This window comes from Podarcis filfolensis (genome assembly GCF_964270895.1).
Source record: "Podarcis filfolensis genome assembly, chromosome: 8".
Lineage (NCBI taxonomy): Eukaryota > Metazoa > Chordata > Lepidosauria > Squamata > Lacertidae > Podarcis > Podarcis filfolensis.
Genome location: NC_139611.1, coordinates 17555017 through 17571750, shown reverse-complemented (window position 1 = coordinate 17571750; position 16734 = coordinate 17555017). Strand labels below are relative to the sequence as shown.

General features: G+C 46.0%; 1 protein-coding gene and 1 long non-coding RNA gene across 4 annotated transcripts in view; one reads left to right on the top strand and one right to left on the bottom strand.

Moving 5' to 3' along the window:
* LOC310769620 overlaps positions 1 to 16734 on the top strand; it is a 343443-nt gene that overhangs the window by 132584 nt on the left and 194125 nt on the right. The gene's annotated exons all lie outside the window — the stretch shown is intronic.
* The window catches only part of SAMD11 (sterile alpha motif domain containing 11), a 317484-nt gene that overhangs the window by 228010 nt on the left and 72740 nt on the right, over positions 1 to 16734 (bottom strand). For all 3 annotated transcript variants that reach the window (XM_083628579.1, XM_083628580.1, XM_083628571.1), the window contains exon 3: positions 13065 to 13111. The gene's annotated coding sequence lies outside the window, so the exon portion shown is untranslated. The remainder of the gene's footprint in view (positions 1 to 13064; positions 13112 to 16734) is intronic.

The following is a 16734-nucleotide window of genomic DNA, read 5'->3' as shown; positions in this document are numbered from 1 at the left end:
GACAGGGGTCTCCCCCAGTCCTTCCAGGAGATGCTGGGGGTTAAACCTGGGACCTTTTGCATGCAAAGCAGGTGCTCCACCACTGGGCTAAGCCCCTACTTGGATGACTCACCACTGAAGGTGTGAACCACCCCCGCAGCAGATATGTTGTCTGATATGCAGGTTGCCTGGTGTATGACCTTTAATGGCAGTTTCAGATAAACAGGTCTTGACTCAGATAATGTCGGGCACTTCCAGACTGTTGTTATTTTTGGGTGGGATGCAGTCATATACCAGCAAATTCAGGTTGCACAATTACAGTCGATTTGGAGCTCTTGCTCAACAAACCTGCAAGTCCCCACCCTGCCCCTGCAGTGTAGGGGCCCTGATCACAGCTGCCAACTTTTCCCTTTTCTTGCGAGGAATCCTATTCGGAATAAGGGAATTTTCCTTTAAAACAGGGAAATGTTGACAGCTATGGTCCTGATGCAGATCTGGATTCTATGCGCTAGCAGTTTACAATTTTAAAAGCCATTAATGTCATTGCTAATTGCGTGAAATAGCACTACATCTAGCCTGGCCCTCAAATCTTCATTTCTGTAAGTTATTGTCACTAATATGTGCATTCATATGCATGCTTCACCCTAGAATATACAGTTTTGTACACATATTACTTGGCTAGGGAATTGTGTTGCACAATGTGGAAAACAGAATTTCCAAGGATGGCCATTGTTTCTCATATTGTTTCAGAAAGTGTGAACAGAGGGGCATTATTTAAATGCAGGGAGACCCACTATTTTGTGCATTTTATAATTTTATAAGTTATGTGACTTTGCAGCTCAGTTTATCTTCTTCTTTTTTTACAGTCTGTGGTGTTTTATGTATTGTGACTTTGTTCTTACTTCAATTGATTATAGCCTAGTAATGATTTGTTGTATATTGTGAATGATTTACTGTATATTTATTATTTGCTGATTTTGAGAGTTGATTTTATCTTGTGATATTTATTTTTCAAATGGATTACAGAGTATGACTTAGACTGGTTTCTTTATTTTAGTAGTCATGTTTTCCACAATGCCTCATTTGCATCTTTCTCATTTTGTCATTTCGATGGCATGTACAGCAATGTAGAACAGTGGGATACAAATAAAATGTAATGTGAACTGAATCGAATTTATCCCACGTCTCTACCGTTCAGCCACTATAGGACTAAACGATGGTTTAACGTCACATCCAAATATGGCCAGTGTATGCACAGGTACATCAGCTTTGCCTTTATAGCTTTCCTCCATTGTTATTGGCAAGTGACTATGTCCAGGGCAATAGCATGGCTTGAACCTGGTTGCCTAGACTAGCCATTTCCAGATAGGCGACCTCCAGATGTTTTGGACTCCCATCCAAAGGGTGACCTAAATTTCTTGATTCCCCTGCTTGTTGCTGTTTAAGAACCACACAGATTGAACGGGAGATAGACACCTGTTTCTTCAACCACTGTTCACTGCCATTTACTAAGAGCTTGAACCTAAGTGCGTTTATTTCCTCCTCCTTCTCAAACCATTTTGAGTTGTGTCTTTTTAGACTGTAAGCCTGAGAGCAGGGATTGCCCCTTTTTTAATTTAAATGATGTGTAAGCCACTCTGAGAGCCTTATTTGGCTCAATAGCAGGATGAAAAAATCTCTAAATAAATAAGCAGTCATTAGTGATGAAGGGGTTGTCCAGAGAAAGCCTACTGTCAAGTTTCAAGGGCAGGGGAAAGGTCATTGCTCAGTGGTCAGGTTTTAGCTTTGCATGCAGAAGGTCCTTGGTTCAATTCCTGGCATATCCTGAAGAGATATTGGTCTAAAATCCTGCCGGCCAGTGTAAGCAGTACTGAGCTAGATAGACCAATGGTCTGACTCTGTATAAGGCAGCTTCCTATGCTTTATGGGAAGGGCCACAGCTCAGTGGCAGAGCACCTGCTTTGCATTCAGAAGGCACCACATTCAATCCCAGGCATTTTTGAGAATGCCCCCTGCCCAAAAACCCTGGACAGCCCCTGCCAGTTAGAGTAGACAACACAGAGTTAGATGGACCATTGATTCTGACTCAAGAGAAAGCAACTCCCTGTGTCCCTAACAGGCCAGCACTACTTGCTGAACGCAGCCCACCAACCTATGAATTGTAGCTGCATTGTGTCTGACAACCCTCCTGCTGGTTCTGTTGCCTGTGTGGTTAAGACTGCAAAATCGGGGAGGTTTACTGAGTCCCGGCGGTGGGCTACATTCTGTTTGGTTGGTCAGAGGTCCTGCTGGCCCCTTTCAGAGGCATCTGTTGCCTGCTATTCAGGCCAAAACACAGGACCATCAACCAGACCTTGGCTGAGATCCAGCCAGGAAAGTCCTTGCTTGAAAAATATTCCTCCCCACTTTCCTGAAAGACCAGGGAAAACAATTGGGGGTTGGGCGGGGGGGGGGGGAGGTCTGCTTGTCAGCCAAGAGGGTCCTGAAAAGAAAGCTAGGGGAAAGGGCCCCCCTCTCCTCCATAATCCCCATTACATCCAGAGCTACAAAAAAACAAAAAAACAAAACCTGGAGCCTCCTGTCTAAATGAATACATTAGCTGCCCCCACCCGGCGAACCCGGTGATGCTTCACAGCGGAAAATGACTGGCAGCTGAAAGCCCGGGGGGGGGGAGAAAAAGAGGCCACCATGCACAAAAGCCCTTAATTAGGAAACTGAAAGTGGTGGCGGCGGCAGCAGCAACAGCGGGGAAAGTGGGGTGGGGGTGGCGGGGGAGGGAAGAGAGAGGCCAGCCCTGATTGTGGGGGTCAACACTCCTTGAGTGGCTCTCTGAAGCACCAGCAATGAAGTGACCTCCCTAATCATGCGCTCCAGGATAAATTTGTGGTGGAGGGAAGGAAGAATGCCCCCCCTCCACCATATGTGTAAGCGCATCTCAACTCCCCCCCCCCCCAATGTCTCTGCTCTGTTTATCAAGCTTGACTATTTTTATTTTCCCCCCAAGCAGCAATCGGTGATTTATCAACATGACCACTAAGACATCAATGATGCAAGGAAAAGAAGAGGAGCAACAGAAGCCCCCCCCCCCAATGATTGGGGAAGCAGGGAGGGAATCATCTCCAGGAAGGGGTTTATATGTGGATGCCATACCGTGCATTTGTTAGGGGAAGCAGAAAGGGAGACACTTTAAGGTTCAAGTGCTGGGTGGGGGGGGGCTTTATGAGCCCAAGGGCCACATTTGCTTCTGGGAAACCTTCCAGGGGCCACATGCTGGTGGTGGGCGAGGCCAGATACAAAACTGGGCAGAGCAATTAATGTGTGTTTTACCTTGGCTAGCTTACACACACACACACACACACACACACACACACACACACAAAAGCACATCTCTGTCTGTGCAGAAATTAGTCTCCTGAACAAAGGTAATATTTACATGAATCTCCTTGGCCATTTTTGCCTTTGGCCCTGCCCACCACTGACCTAGTCAATGTGGAAAATGTATTGCAAACAACAACCAAGAATGAAGGAAAAGCTGAATGTGGGAAGGCAGGATAGATATAGATATCTGCTCCCTGGCAAAATACCCTCCCAGCACGTCTATGCTCAACTCTTAACAGCAAAATCACTCAGATCCATTGCCAAACATTGTGCCACAAATTAGTTCAGATTCATTGGAGGTCTCTGGAGCACTGACTAGTTACAGCCCATGAGATAACAGAATCATAGAATTGTACAGTTGGAAGGGATACTGAGGGTCATCTAGTCCAACCCAGTGCAATGCAATAATCTTTAAAAGATAGTACATGACAAATGGCCATCCAACCTCTGCTTAAAAACTTCCAGGGCAGGAGAGTCTACCACACTTGTGGGAGACCATTCCACTGTCAAACAGGCTCCTACTGTCAGAAAGCATTTTTTGATGTTTAATCGGAATCTCCTTTCTTGTAACTTGATGCCATTGGTTCAGATCCTAGCCTCCAGAGCAGGAGAAAACAAGTTTGCTTCATCTTTCCATGTGACAGCCCTTTAGATATTTGACCAAGGCAGATGGGCTATGACTTCCCTTGATCGAGACACTATACTTATGTCAATGCAGCCTTAATAGCATTAGCTTTACTGCTGCTTGTTAGTAGTAATACCCCTTTGGGACTGATCCATGACAGGGCCTTCTTACTGGTGGCTCCTTGTCTTCCGAACAAGGTATGTGTCTCCCCCTTATAATAATCAGAGGAATTTACTGTATTTTTCCATGTATAAGACTAGGTTTTTTTCCTTTAAAATGTCAAAATTTGGGGGGCGTCTTATACACAGAAACATCTCCCCCATTTTCTTAAATCGGAGTCCCCCAAAATAGGTGGCATCTTATACATGGGGACGTCTTATAGACGGAAAAATATGGTAACAACATCCCTTTTCACCTAGGCATGCAACGGCTAAAATGTGCTATTCCTAGCAGCTCTGAAATTATAAGCTGTCAGGGTAATGTTATGTGACTGTTTCAAAATGTTTTGAGTTTTTTTATGGGTTTTCGACATTATGCTGAATTTGGCCAGTCGCTAGAGATTTGTATCCAACCAAGTTTGTATCTACTTATAGAGTAGACCCACTAAAATTAATGAACCTAGTTAGCCGTGCTTATGAGTTTCAATGAGTAGTGCTGGCATTGGATACAACCCTAGGTTTTTAAATGTTCTAAACTGTTTTTAAGAGTTTTAAATATGACTTTATTTTATTTTTTACTGTATTGTTCCACTATGAAGAAAGTTTACAGCACTTTGGACTTTTGAGTCTATAGAGAAAACGCATGCAGAAAGTGGATAAAGAAAATATTTTCTCCCTCTCTCATAAAACTAGAACTCGTATGTATCCAATGAAACTGAATGCTGGAAGATTCAGGGCAGATAAAAGGAAGTACTTCTTCACACAGTGCACAGTTAAACTATGGAACTCACTGCCACAGGAAGCAATGATGGCCACCAATGCGGATGGCTTTAAAAAAGGACTGGACAAATGCATGGGGGATAATGCTATTGATAGCTACTAGCCATGATGGTTATGCTCTGCCTCCACACTCAGGCAGTAAAGCTTCTGAATACCACTTGCTGGAAACCACAGGAGGGGAGAGAGCTCTTGTGCTCAGGTGCTGCTTGATGGTTTCCCAGAGGCATCTGTTGGTCCTCTGTGAGAACAGGATGCCGGACAAGATGGGCTATGCCCTGATTCAGCAGGCTCGTCTTCATGTTCTTATGCTATTGTTTTGCCACTTTGTTGTTTTGCTGACCTGGGGTCCTTTGAGAGGAAAGATGGGACAGAAATCTGAAATAATACTAGTAGTAATCAGAAAGGGGAGTGAAAAGCTGCAGAGGATTTCTCTGGAGAACTGAAAAGCAAGCTTCCCCTGGGATGCTGCACATCCATGCAGGCTGAGTTCTGCCACCCGCCCCTCCACTCATAAAAGCCTCAATTAACTCTGCATTAATTATTCAATCAGAACAATGTGTCTCCGGGTCCCACGCAGCCCAGATTCAGTTACCAATGCTCCTTGGGAGAAAACTTGGCTAAGCTCACAGCTCAGGACATAAATATTGTACTTCCGTGAGCTTTGGAGTTGCTGGTTTGGAATTCCTTATTTCCCCAAATCTGTCCCTCCTCCTTCTGTAATCATTGCCTTTAGCAGTTTTAATTAATGTATATCCAGCCTTTGTTCAGAACAAAACACAGCAGTGCAGGGACGAGGAAGTGGGGTCTATCTGGGCTGTATCCAGTGCTACTTCTACCCAGCGTAGACCCATTGAAATGAATTAACACAACCATTTTAGGTCCATTAGTTTCAGTGGGTTTACTCTGAATAGGACTTGCATCTGCACTATACACTTAAAGCAGTATCAGACCACTTGAAATAGTCAAGCTTCACCCAAAGAATCATGGGAACTGTAGTTCCACTGCACAAATGAGAACCATTTGCTGGACCTCCTATGGAAGAAGCATGCAGTAGCCAGAACTACAGTGCATCTATTTCCCAACCTTGACCTATTAGCAAAGCCTTCAAGGTCCCCTCCAGTTTATTTTGGGGTGTTGGTGATGTATTCTTCAACATGTCATTGGTGCAATAATGGTGCATTAGTGATGGATTATTACTGGACAATCCACAGATCATTCAACTTTCTTAGTCATTCTGCAATGCTTTCCAAATGTTATCAAATTATTGTCATCTGGAAGGGCACTATCACAGAACAAAAGTGGGACAGCCCTCTCTCCCTCGGGATGTTTGCAGTATGAAAATTTACCAAAATTTCAGCAGGAAGTTACAGGATGTGCACTGATTAGAAACAAAGCAGTATGGATGCCCCAAAACTTTTGCAGGCACGAAACAGTACTGAAAGCAGGACTGCATGTAAACCATTCTGTGGTCTCTTGATGAAGGATGGTATATAAATTTAATAAATAATAATACCATCTTTAGCATAGATCATAATGAGTGCACCATAAAATGGATGTCTGGAAGGGCCCCACAATGCAAGGAAGTCACTGAGCCACAGGAAGCAATAGAAATCAGCAAGTCACTCTCTACCAGGTTTGGTGAAAAACCCTGCTTTGCATGGCAAGGCCTCAAACCCTTCCAGGGAGTGGAATAAAGACACATGAAATAGTATTTTTTGTTAATGGGTGAAAAAGGCCACAATTTTATTGGTTACAGAATGTGAGTGGCATTGGCTTAGGCACTGGAAACTACACAACTATATCTGACTCCTGCCCGTCTGCAGGAGTCTTGGAAGGGTTAACCACCAGTAGGGACTCCCCCAGGGTCACCGCTAGGGGTCGTGCCATGGCCCTAGCCCCCCCATCTGGGGCTTCGGATGGAGACCACGCCCCCCAGATTCCTTTAACGGAATACCCTTGAATTAGGAGGGGTAGGTGATGGCCACTACCTCCCCTCCCCTTCCACCTAATACTCCAATGCCTAACCGCCAAACCTTACAAAGCTGTGACGATTTGCTACGAGGTAGGTGAAAAAACCAAATGGCTGGTGCCAATTTGCCAAGTGGAAAAATTTCTACCAGGCACTTTGGACAACCAAGGCGACCAACTGAGGTCCATAGCAAGGTCAAGAAATAAAAGAGCCTAACCTAAGGGAGGGAGGGAGGGAGAACTGGCCGAGCAGGGAGAAAAACAGGGACAAATCCTTGGCTGCGGGCAGTTTAAATAACCCGTTCCACGCCCCCGGACCGTCCGAATTGGACGGCCAAAGGTGACGTGGCTGAGGACCATTCAATGGCGCAGGGGTGATCCTGCCCTGCGTGCATGGGGAGGGCTTGCTCCCAGCCCGTAACGACATCTCCCCGGGAACGTGAAATGCCTTTTAAAAAATAAAATGAAATAAAATCTCCAAATATTAACTTCAAGACCACTGGGCAATTTCACACATACATGTTTTCCTCTTGACAATTGCAGCAACGAACTGTAACTTGCATGTGTGAATGGAACATTCACAGACCCACCCAAATATCTTTCACCATTACCAGAGGTGTTGCAGAATTCTGACAAAGAGAGAAACAGGAGTGGAAATCGCCAATATTCGCTCATTCGTCCCACATCCAAAATGGAAACAAATCTGGTGAATGCGGTCAGCATTTGCCACTGTTGCTGCTTTCATTCCTCAAAGGATACGTACCGTATTTTTCGCTCTGTAAGACCCACCAGACCATAAGACGCACCTAGTTTTTGGAGGAGGAAAACAAGAAAAAAAATATTCTGAATCTCAGAAGCCAGAACAGCAAGAGGGATCGCTGTGCAGAGAAAGCAGCAATCCCTCTTGCTGTTCTGGCTTCTGGGATAGCTGCACAGCCTGCATTCGCTCCATAAGACGCGCACACATTTCCCCTTACTTTTTAGGAGGGAAAAAGTGAGTCTTACAGAGCAAAAAATATGGTAATTGATTACGTTTTCCTCCCTTTGGCATTATATTTCTTCGTATGGCTATGAATGGGGTGAAGCAACTTAACAACACAATTTATGTAATAATGTAAAATTCTGCCATGGCAGACACAGAGACAAATAATGTGGGGGTTTTTTGGTGGAAGACAAACTGCAGTAGAACAGAAACGGTGCTGAATGTCATGACTAGAGCATAGGATGGAAAATGATGCTTCCTTATATCCCTAACCATCACGGCGGGGGTGGGGGTGGGGGTGGGCAGGTGCAGCCAGACAAGATGCATAAACAGGTAATGCAGAAAACGGTCAGCTGTATGGTCCTGTCCACAGAAAACATAGTCCCATATGTCTCTCATTCCTACACACACATATCGTTGTATCTGCCTTTAACTGCACAACTGCCACTGGCACACAATTGGACCTGCTTCCCTCACAAAGGTGATCACACCTCCTCCATCAACCTGCATATAGCTTCCCATGAGGAAATCCATGGTAGCTGTCAGGGAACTGTCATCGGAAGAACAGGTGGTGGAGGGGCTCCCAGAGGTTGAGAGAGACTTATCAGCGGAGGAGGGAACCAGCAGGGGGCGAGAAAGAGCTCCAAGGGAAGGCAAGTCAGAAGATTGGCTCAGAGACAATTCCAGCGAGAACAGCGAGGAGGTTTCAGGACCTCCATTAGGGACACCCACTCCTCGCCGGAAATTGTCACGTAGAGAGTCCAGAAGACGTGTTTCCGTTAAGGAGCTGTTATGCTGGAAGAAATTCCGTAAACGCCCACTGTCGGATTCTGCCAGCGACTGACGGAGCCATGCTTATGGCGCTCCGTTACAGACAGTGGTTTGTGGACTTAGCCAAACACTGAGGGATTAGGAACTTTACGCACAAGCAGCTCAACATCCCATCACAGTAGCCATCTCTTGGCAAACTGACTTGCAAAAAATCCAAACAACCCAAGGTTGAGTAGTGGCTGCAGCGGCAGCAGCCGTGGCTGGCAGAGTAAACAAACCAGCATATTTATACCATAGGAGCCATTTCCACGTTGCTCTTTCTTTCCCCTTCCAAAATGCTTCAGGGCAACAAGCGAGGGAGAGAAGAGTTGTAAATATTTCATTCCTTTCCCTTCTCTCGCCCCCCCCCCTTTGGCAGCAAAACACCCAAAGTCTGCACTTCATCGAGTTGGGGAAGAGGGAGGAGAAGGGAGGAGGAGGGTGTAAAAATGCAGCCTGCATGCATCAGCCATCAGGGAGCATCACACTCAAGCAGACGGATGGCTGGTTTTGCGATCTTCAGGTGCAAGGTTATCTGCTAGGGTCTGCTCTCTGGGGGCCAGTGAGGTGCTCAGACCTTGCACTGGGGCGTGAGGGAGAGAGGCCTCCAGAGCCAGCCTCAGATGTCTGGGGGCATCTGTGATATGGGCAGAGGGCATTCAGGGCATGCCAAAAGGTGAGGAGGAAAAACAACGCAGGCCAGCCTCTCACTCCGCCTCGCTGGCTCTTGGGCCTGCTGTGCAAACAAAGCGGGGGAAGCAAACAGAATTTGTTTTTGTTTTTCACACTGGGAAGGAGGAGCAGACCAAACACCCTCCAATATAATTCATTTATTATTTCCAGTGTGGCTTAGTGTCAGACTAGAATGTGGGAAACAAGGGTTCAAATCACCACTGGGCCAGGAAGCCCACTGGGTTTAACCTTGGGCTGTCTCTCTGCCAAACTTCCCTCACAGGCTTGATGTGAGGACAAAATGAAAAGAGGGGAAAATCATGTGCATCTCCTTGAGCTCCTTGGAGGAAAGAAGAGATGTAAATGCAATAAATTATAGCCTGTTTTCTATCAGAAGATCTCAAAGCACTATGGAAGTGTCCATCTGTCTATCTATGTTACAATAAAAACCATGGGATGTGGGTGGCGCTGTGGGTTAAACCACAGAGCCTAGGACTTGCTGATCAGAAGGTCGCGGTTCGAATCCCTGCGACGGGGTGAGCTCCGGTTGCTCGGTCCCTGCTCCTGGCAACCTAGCAGTTTGAAAGCACGTCAAAGTGCAAGTAGATAAATAGGTACTGCTCCGGCGGGAAGGTAAATGGCGTTTCCGTGCGCTGCTCTGGTTCACCAGAAGCGGCTTAGTCATGCTGGCCACATGACCTGGAAGCTGTACGCCGGCTCCCTCGGCCAATAAAGCGAGATGAGCGCCGCAACCCCAGAGTCAGTCACAACTGGACCTAATGGTCAGGGGTCCCTTTACCTTTACCTTAAAATTATTTACATAACAGAATGTACAAACAATATCCATATCCATAATCAATACCCATATAAATAAAATCAGAGAGCGGTAGCACACATTATTAACAGTCTTGCTTGCCACTCATTTCACACCACTGCATACATTTGCTACCTCAAGCAATTTTTTTCTATTTACCAACCATTCAAAAACAAACCCACTCACACTCAACAATATTACAACTCACATGCAAAGGATCACCACCAAGGAGACTCAAGTAAGATGCTCTTCCCATTTCGGAAGTACTAATGGGCTCATGCCCCACACCTACTAGACTATGTAATAATCCTCTCCCACCTCTCATCTGAGGAACAGAGCCAGTTATATACCTTATTTGTTTCTGCCAGCATCTAAAAGCTGTTCTTTAAAACCATTTCTCCAAACTTCTGACCACTGGCATGTCCTTAAACAAAAGAAGTTTAGGTTGGATGTGAAATTTGGAGGTGAAAGAATAAGAACAACCCACACTCAGAAGAGCCTATCAGCCTGGAACTCCTGAGTCAGTCCCCATCCTGAGTATACAATTTGATTTGGAAAGGTGAGATCTGAGACTCATCCAAAGAAGCAACAGGCAGCCTCCTCTGAGGACAGGTAACTCTGTTGCATCCCAACAATAGATGTGGTTGCCCGATCCAAATCCAAAAGTGATGCAGCACATGGTTTTGAAATTCATGGTGTTGTGTGTTTTTTTTACCAGAACCACACTCAAATAATTGGGAGAATCAGGGCAAGGTGCTATGCGACAGCACCTAACAGCAGGAACTTAATCCCCATAAAGGGGCTGCTCAGACAGACAAGTGAAAAAGACATCACTGCTGCAGTTAGTATGGGAATGAACCAGGGTGTGCATGTGCTGCCCTTTTTCTTTCTTTTCTTTAGGTCGTTCCCAAGACTTGCAAACGAAAACAACAGAGGAAAATATCTCAGCTAGGGGCTCCTTTGAAGTTCCCACCACATGCTGAAGGGACAACCCACTTTTCAGTTTAAATTTTTAAAGTTAAAACTTAAAAAACAGCTAGCGGCTGCAGGGGAGACTTCAAAGGAAGGCCAGGCTCTGTGCATACGGCGTTCTTGGATCCCGGCCACAGAGGACAAATGCAGATTTAATTCAGGAGCCTTCCCAAGTATCCTCCCGCAAGCTGGCTGCAGGGTAAGAAATTATGGTGGCCCGGGAAAAGGACAAAAAAAGTCAGGCAGGCCTTCCGATAAAATGAAGCATATTATAGGAAGCAAGAGAGTTGAGGAGGACTCCTGCATGAAAAGGAACCGGTACAAATGCTGGTTTCGGCTCCCACCCTCCGGCCTCCCAGCTCAGAGCAATTTCCATCCTGAAATTAGTAACTGCTTTGTTATGCCATTTAGCTCGCCTACGTTTTCACCTCTCACTTGGTTAACTTGGAGGAGCGTCGTTAACTTTGGCTAGAGAAGCCAAACGGGGACTGCGGCTGATGGAAGTTGCAATCCAAAACACCTGGAGGCCACCAAGCTGGCAAAGGCTGGGATGGAGACTCAGCCACCAAAGTTGCTTCAGTCAGAAATAAAATGAGACTTCCATTTCTTTTAAAATGTTCTCATCCAATGACAATCATAACACAATCAAATACCTAGGCTGCGTACACACAATAGATTCCGGAATCAATGAAGACTGCTTTTTTTTTTCCCTGCATAGGCTACATACCACCTAGATCTATTGCATATATTTTGCCCCTGAAAAGTGCTTCTTGAGACACTGGTTTCATTCCCAAAATAAAAGCTTGTTGCAGATCCCACATTACTCTGCAGTGTATCCATTTGGAAACAGATGTAGATGGTTCTGGCATTATTATTATTATTATTTTGGCGAGGGGGGGGGACTACGCCTGCCCAATGAAGTTGAGGGTGGGCCAAAGCCATATCATTATCACCACTTCCTTCTTCATTCACCTGGGTCATGTGCAGGGAGGTTTGGCTAACCTATCAAGTAACCAGACCCACCCCTGTGGGCGAGAGGATCTAGAACTGATCTAAACTGGAAGCAGCATGTTATATTTATTTAATTATTTCATAAAATTTATGCACGGCTTGATTGAAAAACACACACACACAACTCAAAGCGGTTTAGTAAAAAACAACAAGGAAATCAAGGGGGAAATGACATCCATACTTTAAAACATGCAAAAGCTAAATCAGATTTAACTTACCTCAGCTTTTGAAGTATCTGGGCAGGTGTGTTTAAACAAGAATGTTTTTCACAGGCGCCAAAAATAATACAGTGTGAGGGCCTGCATGATATCAATAGGCAAGGAGTTCCAAAGGGTAGATACTGCCACACTAAATGATTGCGTTCTCACAAATGCACAATGGGTATTATGTGGCACTTGTAGTAGCTGAGGATGAATGATTCTGGTCTGAGGAAAAGTACACAGCCTGACTCCCTCCCTCGGCAATCTTCGCAGAGCTCTGGCCCAATGGTTGCCAGTGGCTTGAATTAATTAATTTTATAATGAATGATTTTAGAGTGTTGTTTGTGCTGTACTTTTGTACTGTTTTATTGTTGTTAGCCGCCCTGAGCCCGGCTTTGGCTGGGGAGGGCGGGATATAAATAAAATTTATTATTATTATTATTATTATTATTATTATTATTATTATTATTACATGTTTGTGCTACAAATGGGTTGGTGTGTATGCAGCCTTACTAAGGAGTCAGCCCAACTGGACTCATTGCGGCTTGCTTCTGAGTAAGTGGGTTCAGGACCGCAGCTGGCAGACTGCTGCGGTTGTTCTTTGTTGCTTAAACATGAGCAGCAAATTTTCAGAACTGATAAATAAATGTGTTTATGTCAAAGAGCTGCAAAAAATGCACAAAAAATAGAGGATCAAAGATCTCGTTTTAATTACCTTTCTTCCTGTAACGACACCGATCACTCACTGATGGAATGTCATCACTGCAAAAAGAAAAAGAACAATTCCAAAAATATCAAGCCCAGGATATACAGAGTATGCAAACAAAATGAGTATAGATAAACATTAGCATTAATATTATTTATTCAACATTGTTCACATTGAACAGAACAAGGCATCCCTTGCTATAGCTTTTCCGAAGTGGCTCCATATTTCTGGAGCACTCACCCGAAGAAAGAACACCTTGTGCTGCTAGTTTTATTCTATTTTATTTTCACGGGTGTTGTTGTTGTTGGGGTTTTTTGTATTTTATTATTTTAGTCTGTAAACTTGTAAATTGCCCATAGAACTTTTGGGAAGGTCCATAGCTCAATGGTAGAGAACCTGCTTTGCCTACAAAATGTCCCTGGTTCAATCTCTGGCATCTCCAGATAAGACTGGGGAAGATTCCTAGCTTTAAACCCTGCAGAGCAGCTGCCAGTCAGTGCAGACAATACTGAACTAGATGGACCAATTTTGTGACTCAATATAAAACTGTTTCCTATGTTCCTGTGTCTTAAAGGGAGGGTTGTAGCTCAGGGGAAGAGCATCTGCCTTGCATCCAGAATGTCCCAGGTTTAATCCTGGACATATCCAGGCAGGGCTAGGAAAGTTCCTCTGCCTGAAACACTGCAGACCTGCTGCCAGTCAGTGTAGACATTGAGCTAGATGGCCTGATGGTCTGACTCAGTATCAAGGACGGCCAGCCCGTGAGGCAGGCTAAGTCAGCTGCCCTTGTACCTCATGTATTGGAAGCCCAAGAGGAAGAGTGTGGCATCATGAGAACAGGCCTTTTTAGTGGTGGCACTCTGCTTATGAAATGCTCTTCCCAGGGAGACTCGCCTGGTGCCATCTTTATCTAGTTTTAGGCACCACACAAAAAATTCCTTTAACAACCCACAAGTCTTAATAAAAGAAAGAGCAGTCAATCACACAGAGAGACATCAGGTAACCTCCTTTCTGGATGATGCTTCTAGCTCTGAAGAGCCTTTGGTCTAGAGATGGGGATGCTCTCACTGGACCACAACTCCCATCATCTCTGACCATTGGGCCTGTAGGCTGGGACTGGTGGGAGTTAGGAGTCTAACAATGGGGAGGCTTCAGACTTCCCAGCCCTGGTGAGCATAGAAGCCTGTTGTTAGTTTGCGCAGTGGTGGTAAAAGACCCATTTCCTTCTCTGCTGACTAGATGAGACAGTCAAAACTCCATGGGCCTGCAGCGATGGTCATTGATTTAATTAGAAGCTGTGATCTCCAGCACATCCGAAAAATCGGCTACGAATGATCAAAGGATATTAGCTTTTGGGAGTCCCTAGCAAGCAGCATTATCACCTTCAGAGCCATCAAAGGAAATCTAACATCATCAAAGGTGGTTGGGGTGAAATCACCAATAAACCCACAAAAATATTTTATACAATTGCTCTTCTTATTTTTATTTTACTTTAAAAGGTTTTTATTCCATGCAGGGCTTACTGTCAGCCACACCCCTGAAATTTGTGATCAGCACATCCTCTGATGTTTGAAAAAGGAACCTGTTTTATACCAGGATTGGTATTTCATAGAACTGTAAAGCTGGAAGGGATCACAAGGGTCATCTATTCCAACCCTCTGTAATGCAAGAATCTTTTGTCCAACATGGAGCTCATGCTTTACCAATTGAGCTATCCAACAAGCCAACTGACCCAGTACCATCTGCTCTTCCTGGCAATGGCTCCCCAGGAGATCAGGCAGAGATAAGGTCTTACCCATAGGGACATAGAAAGCTGCCTGACAGAGTCATACCATTGGTCCATCTAACTCAGTGTTGTTTGCACTGACTGGCAGTGGCCCTCTAGGGTTTCAGGCAGGAAGTCTCTCACAGTCCTACTTGGAGATGCACTACCACTGAGATACTGCCCACAGAAACATAGAAGTCAGACCACTGGTTCTTCTAGCTCTCCAATATTCCAGAGAGGGGACATTCCCAACTGTGCCTGGAGATGCCAGGGATTGAACCTGGGACTGTTTGCATGCCAGATGCAATGTGTTCACTCAGGCACAGTCCCAGGGATGTGGCAGAAGCTTTTGTGGACCTGCGATACAGAGGTTCAAATTGGGCCAGTCACAATCTTTCAGCCCACCGTTTCTCAAACTTGGGTCTCCAGCTGTTCTTGGACTACAACTGCCATAACCACTAGCTAGCAGGATCAGCGGTCAGGGATGGTGGGAACTGTAGTCCAAAAACAGAACTGTAGTCCAAGTTTGGGAAACCCTGTTTTAGCCTAACCTACCTCACAGGGATATTGCGGAGATGTAACAGGTGGGCGGGACCATGTAAGCTTCTTTCAGAAGCGTCTTGTGGAGGAAGGGCAAGATAAAAACAAAAGTAATTACCAGTGTTCCTCCCCCCCCCCGGCAAGGGGGTACAGTGGTACCTCTGGTTACATACTTAATTCGTTCCGGAGGTGCGTTCTTAACCTGAAACTGTTCTTAACCTGAAGCACCACTTTAGCTATTGGGGCCTCCTGCTGCTGCCATGCTGCCGCTGTGCGATTTCTGTTCTCATCCTGAAGCAAAGTTCTTAACCCGAGGTATTATTTCTGGGTTAGCGGAGTCTGTAACCTGTAGCGTATGTAACTCGAGGTACCAATGTATTCAAGGGTACTCTGTATCAGCACCTCTTTGTTGTTGTTAAAAAGTGTAACAACTTCATGGTGAGTACCAGCACCTGTTTTTCTAGAAAAGAAAGCACTGGTTATTACTATTATTATGAAGGGTAAGAAATCCATAAACACTTTTGTCATTCTAAATCTGGCTTTCTTTCAGGACAAAGAACAAGAAGAAACAAGAGTAAAGTAGTCAATAAAGGCTTCTGCTACAGTAAGTCTGGTCACCTTTCAGGTGCCACAAGTCTCTTTGCTCCTTACGCACTCTGCTCCTGTGTGTAGACCCCCAGGCTTACCAAGCCGGTCCCCCCACCCCAAGCTTAATTTCGATTTTACAAAACAAAGACCGCCCCCACCCCTTAGAACCACCATCACATAGCTGAGTTTGGGAGCGGGAGCGCAACGAGGAAGGGGAGGGGCGGCGGCGCATGGATGGAAAGATGGATGGATGCTGCGTTCCTCTTCCCCTTCCCAAGAGGCCTTGATGGCGAAGGGGGCGACGACGCTGCGCCTTTACGCGCCGGGGTCAGGTCTCCTCTTGGCCGCCTGGCTCCTCTCTGGCCTGGCTGCCCCTCGCAGCCGGCAGTCGCGGGCCTCCCACGTGGAGCCGCCGCCGCCGCCGCCGCCGCCGCCTCCTCTCCTCCGTCTCCTCCTCCTCCGACAGCTGCAGACGGCGCAGCGCAGCGAGACTCCCCCGCTGGCAGATCGATGCCGCTCGCCTTTCATCTGACCGGCGGCGCTCTGGGGAGGGGACGGGGAGGAATCCAGGCTTCCCGGAATCAGCAGCAGCCGCCGCCGCCGCCGCCGAGAGCGAGGGAGGCGAAGCGAGGAGGCAGGAGCAGGCGTTGTTTACTGGCCCGGCGCACTCACAGCCGGGAAGGGAGGGGAGGGAAACGCGGGGAGGAGAGCTGCTCAGGCTCCTTCGCTTCCTACGAAAAGGATCAGAGGAGGAGAGAGGCGCTGCTCAAAAAAGGCATGCCCAAG